General features: G+C 28.9%; 1 long non-coding RNA gene across 1 annotated transcript; it reads right to left on the bottom strand.

The window, feature by feature from the left end:
* Positions 1–1413: 1413 nt before the first annotated feature.
* LOC114076397 lies at positions 1414–3770 on the bottom strand. Its single transcript, XR_003577274.1, has 2 exons — positions 3645–3770; positions 1414–1683 (listed from the first exon to the last, which is right to left on the bottom strand). It is a non-coding gene; the product is annotated as an uncharacterized LOC114076397 (long non-coding RNA).
* Between the last annotated feature and the right edge of the window lie 4076 nt (positions 3771–7846).

Below are 7846 nucleotides of genomic sequence, written 5' to 3'. Positions count from 1 at the left end.
TTTGGGGGGGGGGGGGATCAAATATGATACAAATTTATCATAAAATTCTCAAGTTGAGAAGTATATACATCAACTTTAAAATCTAAAATTAATGTTATAAAAGTATTACATAAAAATATTTAAGCATGATAGGAATTTAATTAAAAACATAGCATTTAAAAAATATTAAATTAAATTTTAATATAATAAAAATAATATTAAAATCATTTTCTCAGTCTGTTTATCACTCCACTTAAATGACCTGTGTCATACATTTTCTTTTTTACACAAAATTAAAACAACTAAAACGCTCAATCCATTTACTAATTTAAAGTAAAATTTGAAATAATAAGGAGGCACTTAACTACTCAAAATCCCAACTAACTAACATTATGTCTTTTATTTTTATTTTATTTTTAAATTAATTTTTTAATTCAATGATAAATTATTTTTTGTGTAGTAAGTGATAGTCATATCTTACTGTTAAAACTTATTTTAAGACTATTAATTATAATTAATTATTAGTAGGTTAAGGAAATACTCAAATTGAAAGTCAAGTAGTCTATTGATTTAGTTGTCTATAATTACTTCCTCAAATTGAAAGTCAAGTAGTCTATCGAACGTGTTTGCTATAAAGGAGGAGCCAAATGGAGCAAATATTTAGGCTCAGTCTAACAATAAAATAACTTATTGCAATTAAAATTTTTGTTATATTGTGCATGTTTGATGGTATTTGAATTATTATAAATCGGTTTTTATGTTATTTTTTTGAAAAACAGTTGATGGATAATTACTTTATATAGAAAAATAGATTGAAATTTAACTTTATCAAGTATAGAGTTAGTTTACGATTCAATTTTTTTTTAAAAAAAAAAAATTAATGGTAACTTCCCACACCAAATTCAAAATTCAATAGATTAATTATATTTAGTAAATTTATCTTTATTTGTACACTAATTTTAATAAACTTTATCTTTTAATCTTTTATATATTTATATTTTGAGAATAAAATAAAAATATTTGATGGAAAATTAGTTTATATAGGAAAAAATATATTGAAATTTTTCTTTAAGTAGTATAGAGTTAGTTTTCGATTCAAAATATTGAATGGAAAGTACCATTGATCTTATAAATTGTGTATCGAAAACTAACTCTATATTAGATAAAGCTGTCACATCCGGGAAGCACCCCATAGACGTAACTAGCGTCGTCGTCCTTTCTGAGGACTAAAACTAGCCTCTTAGAATTCGTCATTACATTTCATAGGTTAAGTTAGCGAAAAATTTAAAACTTTTTACGCTACTTCTACATTGAGGTTTCCTTACACCTCTCACTTACACATAATTTATATTTAGCGAGTATACATATACTCCTCGTATAGGAAGCAATACATAGGCTTCTTTTTATTTCACATACATAATATAGCGATATAGATTAATAAGAAGTCTAGAATACGTCTCATATTAAACCATCTAAGTCGAATACAAAATCTTGGGTTCAACCCTTACTTCAATACAATAAAGGCCTCATATAGACATATACAAAGTCAACAAAGAAAGAAAATGAACTAAATTGTCTTTAAGACTAAACAATATCAAATAGCACGATAGTGGCATCATCCTCGAAAAGTGAGGTTCTACCGAACTTGGAGAATAGAATTTCAACCCTTCTTCAATGGCCCTCTAAAAGCTCAACGGCCGAATCCTACATTTGTAGTAAACATTAAAGATGGGTTAGTACACACTTGTACTAAGTATGAGTGTATGCACATAAAATAATTGAAATCATTCTAAAGAGGACATTTGTTCAAAACCATGCTAAAGTACTTTGAAAAGCCTTATGCATAATTAAGAATCCATATAAGCCAATAATCACATAATCCATAAGTTAAAACCATGTATAACACAAGACCAACATCAACAAATATAGTCAAGTCAACATGTATTAGAAATCATAACCTTATAGAATAAGCAAGACCCTTACTCATAACCCAACATTTATCCTACAAGTGCAATAATCATGTAAAGCCCCATGACCCTACTAAATCAAGTAAATCAAACAAAGGATCAGAAGTAATGCCTAACTCAACATAACGTAGCATCAATAGTAGTCATCATCATATTTGTCAATATAGACCAACATCATGTTAATAAATGAAACTAACATCATATAGGACCATCAACACGTAAAGTCAACATATGCATAACATTTACTTTATAAGATCATAAGAGCATAAGAATACAAGAACAATCTCCTAAGGCTTCCCTCAAGGCAAACTAGTGCAAGGCATAGGTAGAGTCTCATACCCCTACCTAGGCTAAGTCAAACCTCTTAAGTCACCCTAGTTAGTGTTTACTTCATTACTTCATTTTACTTTCGGGAACACTTGCCTTAACCGACATAGACCACAAGATCTAAGTGTGAAATCCGGTATTGTAAAAGCTTACACCGATGGTAGGTGGCCTATCGACCAAAGTAGAACCAAACATAAACGTAATTTTCTAGATGAATCCACTAGCTAGTCTTCCTATGGTGGCAACATAGTTATGGAACTAGGAGATATGTATGAACCCTCTACATGTCAATTAGCATTGGAGCCTCATCTCATGATAATCCATAGGGTGAGTGTCCCTCATAGGGGAGTCAACACCTCATATGAAACTATAGGGTGAATCTTCCTCTACGGGTAGCCAAAATCTCTCATTGTCAAGTTCACTCGGTGTTAAGCTAAGTCCCTTTTGAAATGTCTTTCATTAACAATCATAATTTAGTTTAGGTCATAAGAAGATAGCTCCCTTTATAGTCATAGTCATTAGCTCAATATAAATTGCATGAGAACATCCTTTGAATACAATCCTCATATGTGAGATTAGCACATTAATGTCATCGTATCATAGTAAGACACATAGGTAATTCATAACCAACCTTGTATCGTTAATCTTAAGCATAATCTCACAATCACATAGTCAAGACATTTCAATTCAACATCATACCAACACCTACTTAAGCTAATCAAAGACATGCTTCAATTGAACTACATCATCTAGTACAAGCCATCACAATTAAAGTAATGGTTAGGATCATAACGACTTACCAAATCTCCTCAAAAGCCATTATCAATGTTAGGATCATAAAGACTTACCAAATCTCCTTCAAAAGTCATTATTATGGTCTTACCATCAACCAACCAATTACATCCATTCATGGGTGTAGTAACAATAATCAATAGTAATTAACACAAGAACTAGGTCAACTGTAACATCACTATCCCAATTAAAATCAATTCATAACTTAGGGTTAGGGGAATTAGGGTTCATCATGAATTTGATTCAATCCCAACAATACAATACCCTAGTCGATCCATACATGAATTAGAATAGATAAGACAAGTCTAATAATCAATATATTCTTCAATTCCCATCGATTCATAAGCAAGATCCAAGATTTGGAAAATTGAAGAAAGAGACATGATATGCAGATTGCATCAATTAACATCAATTAACCAACAATCTACACTCGGTCATAGGCAATCACAATTTATCATCAATTTGAAGCTTAGAAGTAAACCCATTAGAATAGAAAAACCCATTGAAATTGGGTAATTTGGAAATCAACTTTGAAAGGACCTCTTGGCGAAAGGAATCCCAAGAGTGAAGAAATCATACTTTAATAAAGATTATTCCACGAAATTTGAAGTGAAATCCTAGAGAAATTGACCTTCTTCTTCAAGCTTTCTTCTTCCTTCAATGGAGGATTTTGGGAGAGAGAAAGTAGAGAGAGATGAGAGCTTTTGGATTTTGTTTTTGGGGATTTGGTTTAGGTGAGTGAAAAATTATTTATAAATGACCCTTAGTCTATATATAATCACCCTCTAAATTACCCAAAAGACCCCTCAATTAAATGGGTCTTTTTGTGAAGTCAAAATGCTTAAAATACGATTTAATCGAATCTGGAAAATGGCTCCGCATCGCAAGACTAATTCCCATTTTTATTTTTGAAAAAGTGATATGAGGCAGTAGGGTCCGTGTGGGCTGCGCTATGCGCAACAACCCTTTGAATCTTGACTCACGGAGGCTACTTTGGCAGCCTGCCAACCCATGTTGGGGTCTTCCTCAAGGACCCTTCGGCTGATCCTTGAGGCGTCGTTTTTGGACATTTAGATGCTCTATACCACATTCTACCTAAACAAAGTCTTTTTACAAGTTTTAGAATTCATATGACCCTCTCAGAACTTCACCAAATATAGCGACGTCAACTAGTTCAATTTAGCTAGTTTCCGAATGTCATGGACGTTCTTTGATGTCTTGGCTCTAAAACTTCTCAGATTATTTATAAACATTATTTAGGTCTTTAAAACAGTATCTAAACCTATGTTAGGCTCTAGATTAGGTCTTGACTTTCGGAGTATTACAAAAGCGAAATTTAAAATCAATTTTTTCCTGTATAAACTAATTTTTCATTAAAGTATTTATTTTATTCTCTACATATAAAAATATATATAAAAAAAGATTGAAATATAAAGTTTATTAATTATATTTTTTTAGTTGCAATATGTAAAGAATGATAATTAGTTGTGAAAAGTTCGTTTAAATATTTTATATTAAAAATGATAATTACTCATAAAATAGACTCTATACTTATTTAAAATGTATATAACTTAGATATCGAGTGGAGGAAATATGCAATATGGACAAATAAAATTTAACACCTTTATAATAGAATCTCATTTCACAATGTACATATCTTAAATTTCATTTAAATTAATAAAAAAAATTATCAATATTAAATTTTTATAAATAAAAGATTTTGAATATTAAGTTATAAATAATTATTAATTAATCTAAGTATGTATTACTATTTGGATGAAAGACAAATGTTTTCAATATTTACAGTTTTCCATTCTTTCTCTTTTAATAATTAATAATAAAAATTAATAATATTATGCTTTTCCTTTTTAGTTTTTATTGTAAAAAATAAAAGTATACTTATTATAATAACTAATTATGATTTGAGAAAGAATAACTTTTACGCATTATTAAAAATATTTGTATGAAAATGAAACAATTTTTTTTATTAGAGTGAAAAACAAAGAAAATGAGTCTATACATTTACAAAATTTGAAATTTTTTTCTATATTAGTAAAATATTAGAAATGTGTTTAAGAATATGAGTACCTTTACATATATGGAAGTATATCCAAATGTATGACTTTCATCTCAACTTCACCACAAGTATATAAAATTTGGTCTTTTCAACCTCAAACATTCTTCCTCAATCATTTTCTTTTTTATTGTAATTTGAATATGATTGATATTTCTTTATTCTAAGAAGTTAACTATATGTTATAAATTTATTGCAACTCATCAATTATAAACAATATCAAGACAACACATAAATTAGAATCAAACTCTCTAAATTGAAACTAAGTACAATTCATGTTATGAAATATGAATCATCTTGTTATCCTTTCTTACTTATGAACTTGTTACTTGCATTTATTTTTTCCCCTTTTTTCTGTTTTCTTCTTTTATTTCCTTCTTTCTATAATTCTCTTTTATCTGTTTGTTAAATTGAAAAGAACAGTTTTTTTAAACAAATTTTAGTAAGGATTTATATAAATACATAAATTGCATGACGATGTAGATCAACTTTCAATTTATAATTCAAACTTCCAATTCATATAAAAAATTAAATGAATAAATTTAGAATGAAGAAAATGAATTCAAGTTTGAATATAAGAAAAAAAAATATTAATCCGTAATATGATCATTACTCATCTGCATATAAATTTCTTATTCTTCACCTACATATATTCAACACCAATATTACTTGATCCCATCTTCATTAAATGATCCACTTTCTTTGATTCTTTTAAAAAAACAAATTGATCATCTTCAAGATCTAGAGCATTCAAAATAAAGTATAGTTATTGATAATGTAGCAACATAACAAAAGAAAAATAGAGGAACTATGAAAATACTTACCTTCCCATGAATGAATGAGGAAGAAATGATTTGACTCTCCTTTATTGAGATGCATTTTTTTTCACTAGTAAGATTAAAAAAAAGACTGACTGAATTATATTGTTAAGTTTACTGAATGATACAATTGAATTTTTTGGGAATAGGAAGTTAAGCAAGTGGTTGAGGAATTTTAGGGACAGTTGTTTGTAGTTGAAATTTTTTATTTTAATTTTTTTTTTTAAAAAAAAATTAACAGAATTAGATAAATTTAGAGATTGTGTAGAAGTGGGTGTGGTATAGTGTATTGAGCAGTTTTTAAACAACAAATAAAATTTAAATTAATTAGTAATAATATTTTAATAAGAAAATAGATCAAAATTTCTAATTGGTTACATAAGTTTTTTATATGTTGAATTTTGTTTTAAAGAGTAGATGTTTATATAATAAAAATTTGTTAAAGTTTTAAACTATTATTATTATTATTATTATTATTATTATTATTATTATTATTATTATTGTTATTTGTTTTTCTTTAAATGAGGAGATTGTGGAAAGATAGTTAAAATTTTAAAAATACCTTTCCACAAAAAAAGGACCACACACGTTACTTTGTAGAGCTTTTCTTAAATAAATAATAAATACATATCTTCAGTTATTCCTTATTTCTAAAACTATTTTAAATCAATTTTTAAAAATAATTTTAATTATTTAAAATTTTGATTTTTGTGGTGCCAAGAGCACAAACAAGGATTGAATTGGTTGTGGTACCTTGTAGAAATATGATATTTGGGTCTAACTCGACCACAAAATTAGGGAGAAGGTGTTGGGTTTTAAAAGGTGTGAGTGGAAAATGAAGAGTTGCGACTTTTATGAAGAGTTGTGACTTTGATGAAAAGTTGCGACTTTATTAAGAGTTGTGACTTTTATGAAAAGTTGTGACTTTCATGAGAGGTAATGCCCTTTGCAAAATATTGTGACTTTTCCATAGGTTTGTGACCTTTTCGGTAATGAACAATAAGAACCTTTTGACACTATCCTTTGTTTTCTATAAATTGAGGGATTTCCTATCATTTAAATAATAGAATTTTTTTGGACTTATTCTACTACTAAATATATTATTAAAAGCGTACTTTATTGCAGTTGAGAGGTTCACTGACACCGTGATTTTAGGTACCGATACACCAGCGAGTAAGATCGTTCTATTCTGGGAGGATATATTTCGTTAACCTCGAGTACTTGAGTGGAATAATTTCCTAAAGGGAACATTGTGCATTCAATGAGCTCGATCTGAAAATACTCTTTGAACTTTGTTGTTCTAACCAAGTTCTTCAAAGTTTTGCTCTAAGTATCTTAGGAATACAAGATAAACAACAATCTTAAGAAAATTAGTAAACTATTGGTATTTCTTGTATTCTACTAATTGAGGGAAACAAATCATGGATGTACAGATTAATGCAATACTTCTCCAGAATTCGCTGTTTTGTTTAGCAACGTCGAAGTGAGAATTGAAGAATCGGTGGTATTCATGTCAAGATTACACCAGGTAACCTTCTTATTATTTATCTGTCACGACCCAAAACGGGTCGCGAGTGGCACCCACACTTATCCTACTATGTGAGCGAACCGACCAATCCAATTCCCAACGTTTCAACCATAAATAACAAAATATAATGCGGAAGACTTAAAACTCATTAATGAAAATCGATTAAATAACTTATAAAAACTCAATACTTATTATTCCCAAAACCTGGAAGTCATCACCACAAGAACATCTATCCTCAAATTACTAATCTAAGAGTATCTAAGAAGCTAAAATAAGTAAAAAGCTAGTCCATGCCGGAATCTCAAGGCATCAAGACATGACGAGGAAGATCCAGTCCAAGCTAGAAGCAATAGCTCACCCT

This window comes from Solanum pennellii, chromosome 3 (genome assembly GCF_001406875.1).
Source record: "Solanum pennellii chromosome 3, SPENNV200".
Lineage (NCBI taxonomy): Eukaryota > Viridiplantae > Streptophyta > Magnoliopsida > Solanales > Solanaceae > Solanum > Solanum pennellii.
Note: the sequence above shows the minus strand (reverse complement) of the source record. Positions and strands in the feature narration are given on the sequence as shown.